Here is a 20,662-nt window from a genome sequence, read left to right as displayed (position 1 = left end):
CCACAGCCAGCCTGGCCAATGGTCAAGGATGATGGGAGTTGTAGTCCAGCAGTATCTGGAGAGCCACGGGCTTCCCCATTCATGTCATTGGAGCTCCTGCTCTTGTCCAAGCTTACCATGAACCCGGATTGCCTGTGCTGTTTGTAGCACCTGTGTCACAAATTGGCTACCCAGGTGACTTTATAAGAACTTTGTGGTTGCTTCCACCAGCAGAGGTCCACCATATTGTTATTTCTGTCTAAATGGAAAAACAACTATTGAATAGATCTTTTTGGGGGGGTGGGACCATTCAGTGAACATTTGAGCGGAGTGGCGGGACTGTACGTACTAGGCCTGTACCCAATGCCATCTTGCCCCTCTGGCACATACAGCATTAGTTAGAAAGCACCCAGCATGTACACTGTTGTATGCATCAAGTTCTTGATTGTCAAGGAAAGCGGTATGTCTGTACATGTTGGGCCCCAGTCTGGGAGCTTCGGCTGGTGCACAAGGCAGCGGCTAGACTGCTGATGGGGGCAGATGGACTGCCTGAGCTCGAGTATCCCCATTTGATCCTTGAGATCTTCTGGAAGATCGCAGTTAGTTGTCCCCATGTTACAGAGGCCCCACCGGCCTCGACCAGAATTTGGACATTTAAGGTTAGCCCGTCCCAAGCGGAGATTCTGCAGGCTTCCACACTTTTGACTTTCAGGCGTCCCCTGAAGACTGTTCTGACAGGCTTATGCAGTTGTTTAATTTTTTCTTGAGTAGCCAATCATTTTAATGATTGTTCTGTTCTGCTCTTAAAGTACATAACAGTAATACAATGGTACCTTAGTTCTTGAACTCAATCTGTTCCAGGAGTCCGTTCAACTCCCAAAACAGTTCAAAAACCAAGGTGCGGCTTCTGATTGGCTGCAGGAGCTTCCTGCAATCAAGTGGAAGCCGTGCCAGACATTCAGCTTCCGAGAAATGTTTGCAAACCGGAACACTTACTTCTGGGTTTGCAGTGTTGGGGAGCCAAAACGTGAGAGTACCAAGGCGTTTGAGAACCAAGGTACGACTGTAATAGATAATACGTTGGTTATATAGCCATATCCACAGTGTTCAAAATTAGCCAGGCACATTTTGCACCTGGTTAAACCACAGAGCCTAGGACTTGCTGATCAGAAGGTCGGCGGTTCGAATCCCCATGACGCGGTGAGCTCCCGTTGCTCGGTCCCTGCTCCTGCCAACCTAGCAGTTCAAAAGCACGAAGTGCAGGTAGATAAATAGCGGGAAGGTAAACAGCATTTCCGTGCGCTGCTCTGGTTCACCAGAAGTGGCATAGTCATGCTGGCCACATGACCTGGAAGCTGTACGCCGGCTCCCTCGGCCAGTAAAGCGAGATGAGCACCGCAACCCCAGAGTCGTCCACGGCTGGACCTAACGGTCAGGGGTCCCTTTACCTTATTGGCCACTTGCCACCAAGTGAAGATGCCCCGGTGGCAGGATGGCGCCTGGAGGTGCTTGCCTGGGGATCCTTGGACCTGGACTGTTTTCACACACTAGCAGCGCATCCTGTAGAATTCTATCCATTGTATTTTATCTGCGCAATCAGAATGAGTTTCAGGAACCAAAAAGCAGTATTGAAAAGTACAACTTGGGAGCCGCCTGGCCCCAAAATGGCAACTAGGCATTTCTATTTGGCAACTGTAACCCCAGTTCAAGGAGCCATTTGGCACCTACCGTAGCTTATATATTTGAGTTTCTATCACTGCTTATCCATGTGCCTGGTGTGTCTGCAAAGGGGACCTGCCCTTGCCCCGAGGTGCTACATTTCCTTTTCACGCTTGTGCAGCTTGAAAGATTGCCGGTTAACTGGCGCATTCTTTGTGTTTGGCACTAGGAAGGAATTGGCAGACCCTGAATCTAGCGTTGAATTTACAAAATAACGTTACAAGACAGCAACATGTAGCTGACATGCTTTCTGCTAACATCTCGCACACGGCTGGCTTTGTTGCTTGTAAAATTGGCAAGTTAATACTTGACTTCAGCTGCAATAAACTTTCTCGGGGACTCTACCACAATTTTAATTACTATATTTCTGAGCTATGGAAAGCGAATCTCACATGAATTTCACATGAGTGCTGCAGACATTCTCAAGTACACGAGTGAAGAAGCAATCCGTGGCTTATTCTTTGATGTTCTGCACGTACAATTTTCAGTAACTGAACCGTAGCTGAACAACTTTTGGACAGAGGCGATCTGTGTAATTAAAGACTCCCATCGTACAGAGAAATGAATGAAAGTGGAACAAGCATTGTGATCTGTCATTTTGTGGTGTTTAGGTGCCAAATTTGAATGCCTGGAAGGATTCCAAAAGTCAAGCACCTTATTTTTATTTTTTAAGACTCTGAAAACTACAGTGGTACCTCGGGTTAAGTACTTAATTCGCTCTGGAGACCTGTACTTAACCTGAAACTGTTCTTAACCTGAAGCACCACTTTAGTTAATGGGGCCTCCTGCTGCTGCTGCGCCGCCGGAGCACAATTTCTGTTCTCATCCTAAAGCAAAGTTCTTAACCTGAAGCACTATTTCTGGGTTAGCGGAGTCTGTAACCTGAAGCGTATGTAACCTGAAGTGTCTGTAACCTGAGGTACCACTGTATAGTGATTGTTATGTAAAGTAGGCTTTGACTCCCCTTTTCTGAACCACCAGCATCATGCAGTCAGAAAGGCCTTCAAAGGTCACAGTCACCTGCCATTGCCTGCAATCCACGCCTACACTAACCCTGATAGGTGGACATCCAGCCTCTACCACGCCACAACCACAGTGAAAGCTGTGTGCTTCTGAATGCCGGTTTCTGGAAACCACAGGAAGGGAGAGTACCCATTGCTCAGGTCCTTCTTGTGAGCTTCTCATGAACATCTGGTTGGCCATTGTGAGAACAGGAAACTGGATGAGATGAGCCATTCGCCTGGTCCAGCAGGACTCTTGTGATTTTATGACCAGCCAAGGAAAAGGGGAATCCGTTGGAACTGACATACCAGTTGTCTGTGCCCAGGGCACGCTCCTGTATGTGCCTGTGTCATTCCTAGCAAGAAGGCTGGGTGGCTTCTTCTCTTCTGGCTGGGCTTCTGTGAAACTTAAAAAAACACACGAGGCAATTCAGCAAGGGTAGTGCTAATCTTTGTTCATCTTCATGCCAGAAAACACTTGCTGAAATTCTGCTTGATGTGTGGCTGTTCAAGAAGGGGTTATAGTAAAAATAAAATAAAATATAGCAATCTTAATAGTAAGGCTCGATAGAAGGGGCTTTGAGGGGGAGCTTCTCTTACAGGATTCTACTGTAGAAATTCCCTCTAATGGGTTGCCACCATATTTCCTAATTGTTTGTTACTGCTACTTATTTCTGTCGCTCACACGCTTAAACTGCTGACTTTCCCTGTTATTCTCTGTAAGTCACTGGGGAGAATTTCCCCTCCCCTTTTTTTTCATCCTGTTAGAGCAGCCTTTTATATAATTGAAAACAATTAACATACCTTGACTCTTTACTCATCCTGCTCCTTCCTTTTCTGAAGGCGTTTTCTCAAAGCAGAGATTTTGCTGTAAGCGAAGAACACCGGAAAGAAATCTAGGCAAGAACCCTTGTGTGTTTTGTTGCAACAGAGTTTAGAAATGACCCATTTCTAGGGGCACATCTGTTGGTTTACCTACATTCCGCAAATATGTCTCTTAAGATTATTATTTTTTTCTTGATATTAAAATAATATTTCCAATTCGGTTGATTGATTGTCTGTCTGTTAGTTTGTTTGCAGCTTCGGTAGCAGCATCTCAAAAACATAGATATGCAGTATGCCAAAACTGTTTTTCAGTGTCATTATTAAAGGTCTAGTATTCAGCCAATCTGCAGAATTCTCCTTTCTCTAAGCCAAATTTCTGTTAACTTTGACCTTGAAACAGCAGGCTATGCCTTATGTGATCCAGCCCTACACAGTAGAAATTTTACTGGCATCCTTGGCAAATGTAAACTTTGTTTTTATTTATTTTTAAGAAAATCTTAAGATAGTTGGATGGCGCCCTGTACACCTTTTTTCCTGGCAACTCCTGCAGCCAAGCTGGTGCCAAACGTATTGCTCTGCTTTCCTTTGGACCACATCAGGGAGGCTGAGAGAGGAGTCTTGTCGCCTGAGCAGCCCAAGAGCTCCCTACACACTGCCCAGGCTTGCGCTTTGCAGAGGTCATTTTGGTGCTGCTAACACAGCCTTTGACTTCACCACTGGAGGCACACTCCAGTGTCTCTTGAGACAGAAGGATGCTCATAATAATAACAACAGCCTTTATTGGCTTTCAACAAAATATAAACAAAATGCAGAGTTTCTCCCTCTTCATCGCCCCCCCGAAACCTGGAGCAGAATGTTAGATAGGAAATTATTAATACATATTAAGTTCCAAGACTGCATTTGGCTTTCAGCAACTAAGGTAGCATAGCAAGCTCTGGGAGAAGGACTCCACTGGCAGAGAGGAAGGCCCAACAACAGATGGGCATCTTTGTTGCCACAGGTCTCCCTACCTTGGGCATATCTGTGGAAAGTCGAATAGGTGGTACCACCAGTGGTATTCCAATAGCACAGGGGACCAAAATTGGGCAATCTAGGAGTCGGGACATCAATTAACAGGTTTCTTTTTTTAAAAAAAAGTTTTATTAATTATTAATGCACAATGAAAAAGCCATACATCAAAACTGAACAAAAAAAACCCTAAGTAGAAATAATAATTTAAAAAATCAAAAATAAAAAAATCACAAAGCATTATAACAAAAAGAAAAGAGGTCTTTTGACTAGTCAACTAACAGGTGGCACTGTGGTCTAAACCACAGAGCCTAGGGCTTGCCGATCAGAAGGTTGGTGGTTCAAATCCCCGTGGCGGGGTGAGCTCCTGTTGCTCGGTCTCTGCTCCTGCCAATCTAGCAGTTTGAAAGCACATCAAAGTGCAAGTAGATAAATAGGTACCTGTTATGTACTGAAGTTCTCACCCTGGGCCAGCAGGGGATACTGTAGATAGTTATGCAAATGAAGGATCGAAAGTGACGTTCAGTGATTGGATAGTTTTAGAAAGTTGCTACAGTTACGTTGTTCTGGAGCTCTATATAAGCAGGCTGATTGAGCTCTTCAGTTCAGTTCTGTTCTGGCCTCTGAATAAACAAGAGCTGTTTGAAGAATCGCTGTGTCGTCTGATATGTTCGCCCACAACTTAACAGTACCGCTCCGGCAGGAAGGTAAACAGCATTTCTGTGTGCTGCTCTGGTTTGCCAGAAGTGGCTTAGTCATGCTGACCACATGACCCGGAAGCTGTCTGTGGACAAATACCGGCTCCCTCAGCCTGTAGAGTGAGATGAGCGCTGTAACCCCAGAGTTGTCCGTGACTGGAACTAACAGTCAGGGGTACCTTTACCTTTTAAGCCCCTTCACAACACCCAAATGAGCCCTGGAATTAGCAGTGGGGTGGCAGTGGAGAAAATAAAATGGAAACTTCTCCCACCTACCTCTGGCCAGATTAAGCCAGAGGCCCATGTCTCTTCCATATTAAATGCTAACTTGCATCTTCCCTGTTTGTAGCCAATTTCATACTCTTAAGCTTACTTTGTAAAGCTGTTTCAGAATAATCCTATTAAAAGGGAGAAGCAAATATGCTGACACAAGCTCCTTGGGGGAAATGTGGAATAAAAATTAATAATCTGATTATTTGAACAAGCTACCTAGTGCCTTCTTGAGCTCATTCAGAGATACTGAATTTGACCTACCAACTCTAAAGAGCAAATCCTGTGTATACCTGAGTATACTGTGTATACTCAGAAGTAAGCCCCAATGGCTTCAACTTGAATGCCCTCTTCACATGCTCAGTGCTGTGCCTGATTTGCTAAGCAAAGGTATTCTTAATAGCTACATCACCACTTTAAATATCCTTTCCTTTTAAAACTCACCAATGCCAGATTTTTAATAAATAAATATTTATTTATTTATTTATTTAGCTTGTGGTTTTCTGTTTTGAGAATGTAAGACTTCTTCATTTGTTCTGGGATTAAGGTTGGGGATTTATTTAAAATAAATTTTTTTTGATGTATTTTGATTGATTGCCAACTTTAAAATTGATTGCTATTCACCTCAGGCATCTGGAAGAGGGAAGAAGGAAATGTCAGTAACTTACAAAATCTCTGCAGCATTCATTTTAAAAGATCTTTGTAGAAAAGACTCTTTTCAGCCCATTGAAGTGAGACATTTCACTTGCCTCGATTCTCTGAATCACCCACGTGCTTCATTTTTCTTCTAGGATTTCTGCCGTCGCCCTGAAATAACAACTTATCGCATGCATGACAACTGCTCATGCAGTCTTTTCACTGACTCTAATTGCAGCATCGTCTTGCACTTTTGCTGAATTTGAGCTGAGGTATTCGCGCTCGTCACAATACCTCTCCTTTCCCTGAGTGTGACCAACAATAAATCTGAGCCTTGAAATGACTGAACTTTTCAAAACACACAATTCCTCTTGCAATGTTTGCGAGTGCATCTGAATGTGACATCCAAACGCTACGCATATACTAATGTACACTTTGTTTTGTGTATTAAAAGTACATGTTTGTGCATGTGAATACTACTGTAGATGCATGTCTACAAAAATTGGCACCAAACACTATGTGCTGTTAAGCGTAGGGTATGCCTTAAGGCTGTTTGCAGCGCTGTATATCATATTGTTAATTACACAAGATAATTCTTGGCCATAGTACCTTATTTTCATATAAACACTTTAATGAGCAATAGGCAAACTGGATTAGAATTCCCTGCATCATCTGTTCAAAGGCAAGAAAAAAAATCAATGCAATTTACACATTATTAATTTTTTAACTGATGTTAAGCTTGAAGTCTGATGATCTTTTGCAGTCTTTCCAAACAGAGACAGAGCAAAAAGTCACATTGAGGAAGAAGCCTGGAAACTTTTTTCCACCTTTTGCGTAAGGTAGAAAGTTCTGCTGAGCAATCCTATGCACATCTACCCAAAAACGGATCCCATGATGTTGTTGATGTTTAATGTCTGAATTTTAATTTGCAGTGTAAAACTTAATAAAAAAAGATTTGACAACAAAAACGTAACAGAACATTAAACATTGGGGGGGGGGATGGATCCCATGGAGTTCAGTGGTGTTTACAGCCAAGCAAGCACACATAGGACTGCAGCTTTACAGCCCAATGCAATCTTGCACATGTTTATTGAGCAATAGTTCCTATTGTGTTCAGCAGGGCTTGTTCTATGGTAAGTACATTTAAGATTGCAGCCTGAGGATTGCTTTGTTAATGTGATGGGAAAGCCGTTATCAGTAATGGCCAAGTAAGAACCTCTTGCATGACCAGCAGCAGAATTTGAGGGGTAAACTCAAGTCAAGGACTAAGGTGGCTGTTCACATGTAATAAAGCTGTTACCTCTGATTCAGAAGTCGCAGCTTCTGGGATTCCAGCATACTGAATTAACAGTAGCATGTTTAGAGCAGGCCAATAGTGGCAATAGTAGGCAGGGGCACTACAGATACCAAATATCATGTAATGCAAGGCTGGGCAACTTGTGGAGTTCTGGATGTTGCTGGACTACAACTACCATCATCAATAACCATTGATCATGCTAGCTGGGGCTGATGGAAGTTGGGGTCTAACTCCCAATAGTAGCTATTGGGTTGTTGTTTTCATTTTTATTATGTATTTTGTGGTTTTATATCTTGATTTTATTCTGTGAACCACTCTGAGACCCCCGGGTATAGGGTGGTATATAAATTCTAATTCTAATAATAATAATAATAATAATAATAATAATAATAATAATAATAATAATAATAATAATATCAGGCACATGGGAAATGGATGACATAACAGGTCAAATACCAGCTGAAAAAATGCCTTGCTCCAGTAGCACACATGCATTGGAGAGCGAGTAAAATAGGTCTCCTTTAGCAGGACGTTCCAAGGTCTAAGTTGCTTCCCAACCAAACACAACTTAGATGTATGAAATGAGTTGATAGGACCAGATAAGGGACTGTAGGAAAAGCCCAGTATATAAATATTTTTAGAAGAATCTGTATCAGAATTATATCCGGTTTGTATCTGATTTCATAATGGGTCTCCCTGAAGTCAAAAGTCATAACTGGGTTTTTTTGGAATGGTTCCCTGTTGTTTGCCGTTTAAGAGAAAGCAAACAGAGAGATGAAGGCAGTCACTGGGCCCAAGGCAACATTTCAAAATGCTTTGGGAAAACAGGCCTGTGATTCGTTTAGTTCCCTGGCCTCAAGGACTGGCAACAAACAAGATGGGGAATCATAACCTTGTGAATTGCTTTGATTTGAGGAGGTGAAGTGGAACAGCCTGTTCTCTAATCCAGGGGTGGGAAGCTGGTGAATCTGAATCTACTCGTCCTTCTCTGGATCATTTGCTTCTGGACTCCCAGCCACAGAGCAACAGCAAAATAACTTTCCCCTTCTAATTAATTTACTGAAATGAAGAAAGCTAACTAGGAGTGGACTTTTTTGTGAAAGGAATATGAGCTCAGTTCAGTTCTGGTGTTGAAAACAAAGGCTCAGAATAGGCTCAGAAGCACCTTATTCATTCTAACCGGATGTCTGGTTCACATATGGCTTTGATTGATAGATCTTGGAGTTCTAATGAAAAACAAAATAGATTTGACAAGCCTGAAGTCTGCTCACCCTGGTCTGATCCAATCAAGGTGCATGTAGAAATGTTTGCAGGTGGAACGTGGAACTCCCTGGTGAGACTTGCCTCACAGTTTGAGACCCAGGTATGTAAATTGAATTATTCTCCAGTCATATTGAAAAGCCTGTTGATGGTTTGTTTGTTCAATTTATATACTACTGGGATTTTTTTAAATAAAAGAAACCCCCAGAGAATTTCTACAATCCACTAAATAAAACATCATCTTCAGTGGAACATTACACATGAAATGCAGCTACAAAAATACAAGGAAAATGTGTAGTAAACATAGCAAACAACTAAACAAAATATCCTCTAAACACCAGAAAGTAAAATGTTACTAATGGAAATCTACTAAAAGCTATCAATTCCACTTTCTCCATGAACTGTGAACTACTCACAAAGTCTACTGAAGCATCACATGAATGATCATGACATTGCTAATTTAAACAGGGGAATAGTATGTAAAGTTGTCCTGTTTCCTTCAGCGGCTGTTAAAAGACTGAGATGAACTTCAGGGCAATGATCTGAGCCCCTCGCAACTGAGCTTACGGCTTTGCTACAGTTCTCAGTTCTAGCAGTGCATTAAAAGCATATTTAAAACTAAGTGTTGTCTTATTTTGCTATTCATAACTTGGAGCATAACCACAGTTATCAAAATAGCTGCTTTCAGGACATAGTACATCTTGTTTTGGAAACATTACCGTAGCACTACAAATAGCAGTAACCTCCCCTTTTTCCCCTTTCCTACCCAGGAAATTGGATTGGAAAATTTTGAAAATGACACAGAGATTGGAAATAATTATAGTTCTGTGTATCATGACATGGAGGCATATTAATGCCTGCGGATGGAAATCAGATCATACATCTAAAAGGAACCTCAATGGATTAATAAGAAAGTTTCCCTGGAAAGATTAAAGAACAAACTCTAATGCACACCTCTAAAGGTTATCCTATTGCCTGACAGAGGCTTGTGGAATGAGCACCTTCCATGTTGTCTAGGGATGAAGATGTTACACACTTCTGTCTCTGCAGTCATATGTTAAAGTAGCTGGCCTTCAGGATCCCATATATGGTACTTACATCTCTACACACAATGTCCCTATGAATAATAGCCCTAAAATCTGTCAAAAGCATGTTACTAGCATTTTAAAAAAACACCCGAGCCTCTTAGGCTGGGGGTGGGGAGCTTTCTACCAGGGGGGTGACTGACTACAGACTGCTGTTGACATCTGTCTGTCTCAGGAAACAATGGGGGAGTGTGCCTTTGCAGGTGAAGTCAAACTATTGGAGGTTTGAAGCACCTGCTGTGGCTGTAGAGACTGATGTGGCAAAGACACATTTTGTTGTTCATACAGGAAGGTTGGGTTATTATGTTCTTCATCTGACAGCTGGCTTGGTTTCTGTGATCTTCCTCCCTAGCCAGCATAGAAACACAAGTGGGCTGGAGCAGAAGGAACAGATTGATCTATCCCTCTCTCCTCCGCCAGCCCACTATGTTTCCATAGTGACCGGGGAGAAAGAGACTTCACTTCCTCCATAGCTAGCATGGAAACTAAGCGAGTTGGCAAAGGAAAGATGGACCACTCTATCCTTCTCTTGCCAGCCTGTTTACTCACCTGGGTGGAATTCCATATATTCACCACCGTGGAATTCCTGGATGTCTATGTTGACTAGGTGAGCTGTTCAATGCAAGGGTGGTTTGAGATGTTGCATTGGTGTGTTGTTGTAGCCAGTCCTAAGCATTCATTTGTAGGGCTTGGTCATAAGTTGGCCCATAAATTGCACCAGCAATGAAGAATAAACTAATCTTGATGATCATCATTATTAATATATTTAAGTGGATAAATTATAGCCCAATTTTTAAAATTAAATCGGAAATCTGCTGATACAAAGAAGGGAAGTATTTATGTTATTAAGTTGCAGTTGTTTTGTTACTGCTAACAGCGCTGGTTCTTCCTTCTTCTGCTTCCTTCTTTCACAATGTTTACAGTGGCATGTCTGTATGAGGGTCAAGTGCTGAGATCTAGCACATGCAAGGATTTCCCATGGCTGCCAGGTTAGTAGGTTATGACATTTCTACCTTGCAAAATATGAATTTCCTTCATGTCTTTCGTTTCATAGTCGGTTCACATAAATGTTCCCAGAGTGCTCATTCTCATTCTCTGATGAAGTTGTTTCTGCAACTTCAGTTGCTGTCTCTGCAAGTTTGAACCTGGCTTTAACTCTTTAAAAGGTATACCTTTCCGCTTCAGGCAACAGTTAGATATAGCTAGCTGTTTATTTCACACAGGTGTCATTCATGTTCCTCCTTCATGTCGGATCCTGACATATTGCCATCCTTTCTCTTCTTCTGTTTTCACCCACAGTGCTGGAGGGAAAGTACAGATTTAAAGGCAATAGCTGGAGCTTAGCCTTTCCAAAACAGAATTGCTATTGATCTGTCCAAAACAATAATGTGAAGAAAGGAGTAAATATACAAAGTAATGTAATTGGTTAAATCATTTTTGGCAGCTCATTGTGTTGGGGGCATGCTTTACCTACAAGCAAGCACATTACTACTGTTGCAAATTAGGTGGTTTGTTTTCATTGGGATACTTTCATTCTTATTATTCACAGACTGAGATCAGGGAAAAGTTGATTAGTGGTTGTGTATGTTCTTGAAAGACAAGGAATGACACCTAAAGGGCATGTGCCACAAGCCTTTATTATGCCAGCTGCCCTTAAACTCCTTGAGCTTCATTGAAATCAATGGGAGTAAGCTAGTTTGAGTATACTGTACATAGAACTTAAGAAGAGCCCTACTGGATCAAGCCAAAGGCATATCTAGCCCAGCACAGGCAAGGACAATGGCCAGCCAGATGCCTGCAGCCACAATCTGCTCACTTGTGATACACAGCTACTGGTCTATTCTACCAGTGAAGGCAGAACATAAGCATCATGGCTAATAATGACCATTGAGAGCCTTGTCCTCCATACATTTATTTAATTCTCTTTTCAGATGACAATGGAGCGAATTTCACAATGTAACTACAACTGTGGCCAAAATTGTGGAAAGCTTTTGGGAAAAGTGTGTTTCTGAGGTTTGATGGCTCATATGGAGTAATACCATAAAATTATATATCAATGGAAAGATAATTTAATGAAGAATGTAATGCAACAAAGTATGCTCAATTATCTGTATTCTATCAAAAGGTATAGCCAGCTAGCCAGAAAAAGGAAGCACAACTTGCTTAGGTTGGTATGCAGTAGCTTTCCTTCATTTGAATGTAGCCAATGTGCACGAGTGTTTAGAGAGCCAGTCAGGGGTTATGAGCCATCAAACCTCGGAAATATACTTTCCCCAAAAGGTTTCCACAATTTTGGCCACTAGTGCATGTGCTGTATGCATCTGAACCCAAACCTGTATGTATTTATTCAAAAGTAAATCTTATTGAGCTCCGTAGGGCTTTCTCCCATGTAAGCTGCCCCAAGTTGTTTTTTTTAAAAAAAGGAATTATAGGATATAAATGTATTAAATAAAAGATGAGTGTCAGAAAAAAATGAGGGAGATGGAAGTCAACTTTCCAGTCATTCAATGGGTGAACTGAGGCCAATTTTAGGCTATTTAGAAGTTTACCACTCCCCACCATCAGACACCCAACGGGTGGAGAGGGAAGTAGAAACCCGCCCACTTGCCACAGTCAAGGCAATAAACAATAAGGCCACGGTAACACAATGACAAAAGCAGAAGAGAAGTTGAAAGGTCACCACACCTTTCCCTGAAGCAGTGGCTACAATCACATGCAATGCTTGGGCTACGAACGTCATTCAGAACTTTAGAGCATTAACAACAACAAAAATCAGAACTTTTGCTGGGAAATTATCACTAAGTCACAAGCTCCTTTTTTGGGAGGGTGAGGATCACATTTAATATAAACCAACTGCTTGCATATGTTTGCAGAATGGATACAAGAGAAATGTCCTAAGTGTGAAATATGGTTGTTCATTTTTGAGAAATAATTTTAAACCGCTGTCTTTTTCTCTTTTATCCTTATCTAACAAAAGTAACATTAACCCAGCTCAATAATATGCTAGGCTGCAATTCTATCCCCACCTTCCTTGAAATAAGTCCCATGGAATTCAATGTGAGATATCTTTCTGAGTAGATGTGGATAGGATTGTGCTGTTAGATGCTAATCCTTAAATGGCAAAACCTGGGCAAATGAGCACTGAGGCTGAAATCCTTTGCACATTTACCAGGGGGTTAAGCTCTGATGAACACAGGGGGGCTTACACCTGAGTGACCATGAATAGGACTGTGCTACAGCTCTGCTATCTTCCGCAGAAAACTGAGGAGGGGGTTCATGCTTCTAGAAATCTTCTATAATCAAGGGGATGGCATACATTTGAATGCACACACATAAAAATAAATGGGCATTTCCTTAAATATATCTAGCCTCTTGTCTGTGGCTTAGCCTCAGGGTTTTCTTCTGTCTCTGTAGAGGATAATCTTTCTTTTAACCTGCATCTTCTAAGGGGGAAAGGCAGCATTTAGGTCACATCATTGTACGAACAAAATAAAAACAAGTGCCATAGGCAAAAAATAAAAATGAAATACTCTCTTCCGTTGCTTCTCAAATCATTCAAGTTTGCATGCAATGGACACTTTTCAGAATACATGTTTACTCACGAGGCAAAGTCATCTAGCCCAAGGAGAGAGTGGAAATAAGGTGCTTGAAGTATGGGAGCAGAAAGGGAGAGAACTGTGCAAGCCAGCTATTTTTCCAGTAAGGGTGTAAACTGGTTAGGGTAGCTCTGAGGGAAAATGCTGGGCGATATCAAACAAAACAGTATAGAGGGTTCATCTGAAATAAGAATGTGAATGTACAATATACAATATACAATATACAATATTACAATATACAATAGTGTACAATGTACAGTAATATTTAGCATGTATAATATATTGTGTATACAGTGCAGGGTGAGAGGTGTGACTCTCCAGATGTTGTTGACCTTGAGCTCCCATTATCTCTGACCAATGGCCATAATGGCTGGAGTGGATGGGAGCTGAAGTCCAACTTCATCTGTGGGGCAAAAAAAAGGGGGGGGAGCAGAACCTACAGACATTAGGGATGGGAGAGAACTCACACTTCCCAAATATGTGAATCGCAACACGGAACCCAAAGTTTTGCACTTTTCCAAAATTCTGAATCTGTGCTGTAGTTTCCCAACCAGAATATACTGCAAGTACAGGAAAGGGTATTTTAGGGGAAAGTGCACAATAAACGTGTGTTAATGAAAAATTTATTATATTGAGGAAAACTGCTTTAAACAAAACCACATGCAGTACAACACTGTCTCTAGTAAGAGACCCGTGAATGAAAATGTGTGCATATTTTTCATTTGGACTTCTTTTTTTAAATGCTAGCCGGTGTAGAAATGGGGTGAACTTAAGACTGGCAAAGAAAGAAACTAAGGAACCAAAATGAACACACCAGTGTGGTGTAGTGGTTAAGAGCTGTGGACTCATAATCTGGTGAACCGGGTTCGCTTCCCCGCTCCTCCACATGCAGCTGCTGGGTGACCTTGGGCTAGTCACACTTCTCTGAAGTCTCTCAGCCCCACTCACCTCACAGAGTGTTTGTTGTGGGGGAGGAAGGGAAAGGAGAATGTTAGCTGCTTTGAGACTCCTTCGAGTAGTGATAAAGCGGGATATCAAATTCAAACTCTTTTTCTTCTTCCCTAGCAGAGAGTAATAGCTATAGATCAGTACTGTTATTCTCATATTTGGGGATGGGGGGGGGGAGAGAAACTGAGAGATTAGTGACTTGCTAATGGCTACCTATAAGGCAATCTCTGTATATCTGTATAGGGGTTAGCTCAGCTCATTGCATATACAGTGGTACCTCGGGTTACATACGCTTCAGGTTACATACGCTTCAGGTTACAGACTCCACTAACCCAGAAATAGTTCTTCAGTTAAGAACTTTGCTTCAGGATGAGAACAGAAATCGCACGGCGGCAGTGCAGCAGCAGCAGGAGGCCCCATTAGCTAAAGTGGTGCTTCAGGTTAAGAACAGTTTCAGGTTAAGAACGGACCTCCGGAATGAATTAAGTACTTAACCCGAGGTACCACTGTACTGTTAGCTGCCATACTATATTTTTCATGTATACTGACACAAAATAAGCCTACTTAAGAACCTAGATTAATATCAGAATTAAAACTCTGCTTCTATCAAGAGCCTGTCCTCATATGCCATGACTGTCAAGAGGAAAGAAAACAGGTGTGTGTGTTTAAAAAGGAAGAAGCAAAAACGCTAACCCCTTTTCCTAAGCTTTAGGCTCTAACATGTCAACAGCTGAAGAAAAGGAGCTTTTGTATCCTTCAGTTCATTTGAACTTGATTCTATGATTGGGTTTTTGTCTTAGATATTTATCCAATGGACCTTGGATGAATCATCCTGTGCTGATGATTTGCTGTCAGTGACATGGGGTTGGGTACATGTGATTGCAGCTAAAAATATCATATTATCTTATAAACCGTATACAAAGTACAATCTGTATACAAGTGCAATCTGTTAATGAACTTGCACAGCAGAAATGAGAACAATAACAAAACATGGTAAAACCTCTTATCAGCCAGGAAGCTATTACGAAGGCATCCTTCTTTGTATTGTGTAATACCACCAAAGAGAGAGGGTGGGTTTTTCCCTCTCTTTCAAAAGATTAAGTGAAATAACCTGTTCTTAAACTGCCTCTCTGAAATGCTGAGCAGATTCAAAGCATAAAGTAATCATCCCATGCATGAATCCCTATAATGATCCTCTGAGCACCTCTGGAAATATTCCCCTTATTCCAAGAGTGTTACAACAACCCCCAGGGGTAGGTGGAAGGCAGATTGCAATGTACTAAGTGAGTTGCAGTAGACTGGCAAGGGCTTCTGACTCCCATTTGTCTAACAATTGGAACAGTTAAAAGGTTCCCTTCACCCCTCCATTTCTAAAATAGGCTACTGAAATAAAGAGAGCTTGGGAAGAAACCAGAAGTGGGTGTTTGCTCTGGAATGAGCAAGTAGTTAGATACATCCTATCCTTTTTTCTTTTTAAAAAAAGATTTTATTTATACTTTTCAAGTTTATACATTTCATTAATTTTACATTCACTTTAACATTTCAAAGTTTGACTTTCTTCCTCCTCTTTCTGCGGATCCTTAAATTTATTACTTAATATTTTCTGCATATCCAAATTCATTTAATTTACTCATTTAATTATCTACTTGAAATATATACTCTTATGAAACTGCAGGTTATTACAATAATCCTGCCAATGTTTTTCTCTGTTTGCAATTTATCTGTAAATATTCAATAAACCATTTCCATTCTTTTATTAAAAAGTTTTTTTATCTTACTTTCTTATTCTTCCGGTAAGTTTTGCCATTTCTGCATATTCCATAAGTTTTTGTATCCATTCTTCCTTTGTTGGTACTTCTGCTTCTTTCCATTTTTTGGGTGAGTAGCATTCTTGCTGCTGTAGTAGCATACATAAATAAATTTCTGTACAATTTAGGTAGTTCTGTCCCTATAATTCCCTAAAGGAAAGCTTCTGGGTGTGTTTTTTTTACAAAGGTTATTTTGAACATCCTTTTCAATTCATTGTATATCATTTCCCAGTAAGCTTTAACCTTACTACAAGACCACCATATATATAAAAAGAACCTTCTTTCTCTTTACATTTCCAACACTTGTTTGATTTAGATTTATACATTTTTGCCAGTTGACTCAGTGTTAGATACCAACGATATATCATTTTCATATAATTTTCTCTTAAACCATAACATGCTGTAAATTTTATATCCATATTCCACAATCGTTCCATTGCTTGCATGGAAGCATGAGATATATCCTATCCTTAATTCTTTGGGCATCTCCACTCTCTTGTGCCTGGCTCTGGATAGTGGGTCTCAGGGTTCAAGTAAACAAAAGTTAAAGCAGATCTCACAAGTCTAACACCTGTGTACCCCCAACCTATCCCTTCCTACTTCATTCATACAAAAGACAGGCAGCACTTCCAGGATCTGTCTGCTTCCATTAAGCTGTTGTAGTAGTGGTATCTGATGCCTAGGAAGGAGGTACCACTGCCTGCCTGTTCACATCTGCCCAAGCATCTGCAGCTGAAAACAGTACAGTGGTACCTCGGGTTGAGAACTTCATTCGTTCTGGAGGTCCGTTCTCAACCTGAAGCTGTTCTTAAGAAAGTAGGGGGTCCGAGGCTTGGCTTTTGAGAAAGAGGGGATCCTCTGTAATCAGCTAATTGGGAACCTCTGCTCTAGGTAGTAATAACTGTTTGTGTTCTTGTTTGAATGTACAGTGGTACCTCAGGTTAACAACTTAATGGAGGTCCGTTCTTAACCTGAAGCTGTTCTTAACCTGAGGTACCACTTTTGTTAATGGGGCCTCCTGTTGCCACCGCCGCACGATTTCTGTTCTCATCCTGAAGCAAAGTTCTTAACCCGAGGTACTATTTCTGGGTTAGCAGAGTCTGTAACCTGAAGTGTCTGTAACCCGAAGCTTCTGTAACCCGAGGTACCACTGCAGTTGGGCCAGGATGCACAGCTCCTTGAAGGCCAAAAGACTTCAAGAGGCTACCGTACAGAACCTTTGATAGTCCCATGGCAGTTTCCTTCCCACCAACAGGCCATTACGTCCTGCTGCTGTGTCATAGCAGAGAACTGGCTGATGCAATACAGTGGTACCTCGGGTTAAGTACTTACCGTAATTCATTCCGGAGGTCTGTACTTAACCTGAAACTGTTCTTAACCTGAAGCACCACTTTAGCTAATGGGGCCTCCTGCTGCTGCCACGCCGCCAGAGCCCGATTTCCATTCTCATCCTGAAGGAAAGTTCTTAACCTGAAGCACTATTTCTGGGTTAGCAGAGTCTGTAACCTGAAGCGTATGTAACCCGAGGTACCACTGTATCACTAATAGGCATTTATAAAGTATACACAAAGTACTTAGTATATTTACATTCATTTATTTTTTGTGCTGGGACATAGTAAATGTCATGTCCACGTGACCACTGTAGCATGGGCAGCTGTTGCGCACCACGTCAGAGCACTGGCACATCGAGCTCAGCACTGAGTGGCAGCAGCTCTCCAAGTTTTTGACAGGAGTGTTTCCCTACCCTATTCAGAGATGTGGGAGGTTGAACCTGGGACTTTCAATGTGCAAGGCATGCGCCGTCCCATGAGAGTAACATTACATTAATACGGTATGTATGGACTTTTGCACTGAGCTACTGCACCATCTCTGGAGCTTTGACTGGCTTCTGTCCAGCAGAATGCTGCAATGTTACAGGAAAATGGAGGGAATACGGCACAATATGGCCTTTACGTTTGTCAGGAGAATCTTCTGGTCCAGACACAAAAGGAAAATAGCCCTAAGACACACCGGAATGAGTCATGCATGAAATGATAAAAGCTGTCTTACATCTGTCTCACGTAGTTAAGAGGAATTATTTTTATCCATTTAGGAACTACTTTTAGAAATTGTTAAGAACAAAGAAACTTGTTCAGTACACAAACCCTAGACCATGGGCAAGGCAGCAGAAAGCCAGTACACCAGAACAAAATGTAAGGAGAAAATCTTACTGTGATCTCAGTCATTCCTACTCGAGCTCAGCTCATGACAATTATAATCCACAAATCCTCTCAGCCGTGTGAGAGACCAGCTATCCACTTCCCTCTAGTATTTATAAACATTTCTTTCTTTCACATAGTGCTTTATCTTTTTATTCATTAACTTTCATTTTTCAATTTCCAGTTAAGTGTTTTGAGGTCTAAATGGCATTTTTAATAGATCCACCCACCCACCTGTGTAGCTTAAGTTTAATCACAGGTAAGAGTTACATTAGGGCATGGGAATGAGGATGTGGCTAATACACCAATCACCTTTGCATATTATTCACATCCTCAAACAACACCCACCTGTAACCAAACTTAAACACGTGCAAGGGGCGGGGGAAATTGCATATGCCTTCTCTATTTATGCCTCCCTTCACTTCCTTCCCATTCCTCTGTGTGCCACATAAATAATTTTAAATTATAAACTCCTCTTGTAGTTTATAAAATGCCACAAGCAGTGATGGTGTTAAATAATCAATGCAATGAAAGAAAAGAACCATGTAGAATTCCCTTCGTTTCTTCCTCGATAAATTCATTTACGATTCATTAAGCCCCCCAGAGGAGCTCCTTCATACATGCAGATATTCTAATATACACACTCACTAACTCACATTTCCCCACCTACACAAGATCTTCCCAATTTGCTTCAATATCGGAGGAGCTCCAAATGCACATCTCCCAGTGAACATAAGTCAAGAGCAGGCTATGGTGTTCATTGGGGATGTGAAGTTGGAGCTGCTGTAGTCTATAGTCAATAGTAAGGCTCATTTGTGTGAGCAAGAGGATGCAACTAATTTTGGATCAATCTCTTAGTATGTTTCCAATCAGCTGGGCAACATAATATCTGTTATTTACCAAATGGAATTTCAACTGGAACTGTGACAAAAGCCTTTCTTTATATACTTCGGTAATCGTGTGTCCTGCTGTTTCCTGTATGTTTCCTTTCTAGTTTTCAGGACATCCGACAGCTCCTTATTCATCCAGCTGGTTCTCTTATGAGCCCTTATCTTTCCTTTGCATCAGAGCAGCCTGAAGTTATGCGTCTGATAAAATCTCCTTCTAGAGCAACTATCAGTTTAGACACGTTTCCCTCTTAGTTGTTGGGTTATTGTTTTTTTAAAAAATATTATGGACCAAGAACATCTCTGCAAAGCCAGAGTTGAAATCTTCTGGAGTTTTTGGGTGTTTTTTGTATAACTCTCTTTGCTCTGCTGCCTTCAACTTTTCTTAATGTGGGTAGTTCTATTTTCATGTGTCATATCAAAACCAAACCAATATATCCATTCACTTTCCTTCCTTTCAAAACTGTCTTTTAGGAATGTGTGAAGAACCTAGGACACCATGGACATAATCCAGCAAGTTAATTTACATACATTAAAAAATGAAGGATACATTTGGATTTTTTAGAATGCCATAAGGACTGCTTCCCCTGGATAGTTTTCTCTCCTCCCTTTCACAGACAGAAAAAGTGTGTGCATCACACACATTTTGTGCTTTTTCCTATGAGGTCTGGTAAATGTCATATCCAGTAGAATTCAGATAGCTCCTCTTGAAATTGAATAATTTTAGACACTCCCCACAAACACCATCAAATTAGAACTTACACACGAATCTTCTATTTTTCCACTGGCAACAAAACCATCCACAAATGACCCTTAAAAAAAAAATTATGAGAAGCAAAAGAATCCATTAGTGGTATACAGCTAACGTTTACTCAGAGTAGACCCATAGAAATAAATGAACATGACTTAGGCCCATTACTTTCAATGGGTCTACTCTGAGTGTAGCTCAGTGGAATACCACCTCATGTTTTTCTGCCATGACAGCATTGGAAAGTACCAAAACTGTGATCTGTATGGTTCAGTCAATGGAAACAGATGTAAGATGTGATTTGATGGCGGGGGTGGGTGGTGGGTAACTGTGAAAATATTGTGGTGTTTCAACAGCATCCATTTTTCTAATGCCATCTGGCATTCTCTCCATCTCTAATCTGACTCCTGCAGTGTTTTGGAGGGAGGTGACTAAAAATCAGTCCTCCTGTCAGGGAAATATCTCCTTACTCACCCAGTGTTAAGATATTCCACCCTCTCCTTCTTTAGCAGAGTTTGTCTTTTCATCCAGTGAAGTAAACAGCTCACGTATATACATGAAACAAAGCCTTAACAGTAGAAAAATGTAACTGATGACCTGAAGGAAGGGGCCGATTCTAGAGTACAGCATAAAAGCCCCACACCCTAGAGGCCAGGTATTCCATTAATCAAATTAGCCTTCAGTGCTTTTCCTATATGC

This window comes from Podarcis liolepis (genome assembly GCF_965112155.1).
Source record: "Podarcis liolepis genome assembly, chromosome: 1".
In the NCBI taxonomy this organism is placed as follows: Eukaryota; Metazoa; Chordata; class Lepidosauria; order Squamata; family Lacertidae; genus Podarcis; species Podarcis liolepis.
The sequence above is the reverse complement of the archived record's forward strand: the minus strand, read 5'-3'. Positions refer to the sequence as shown.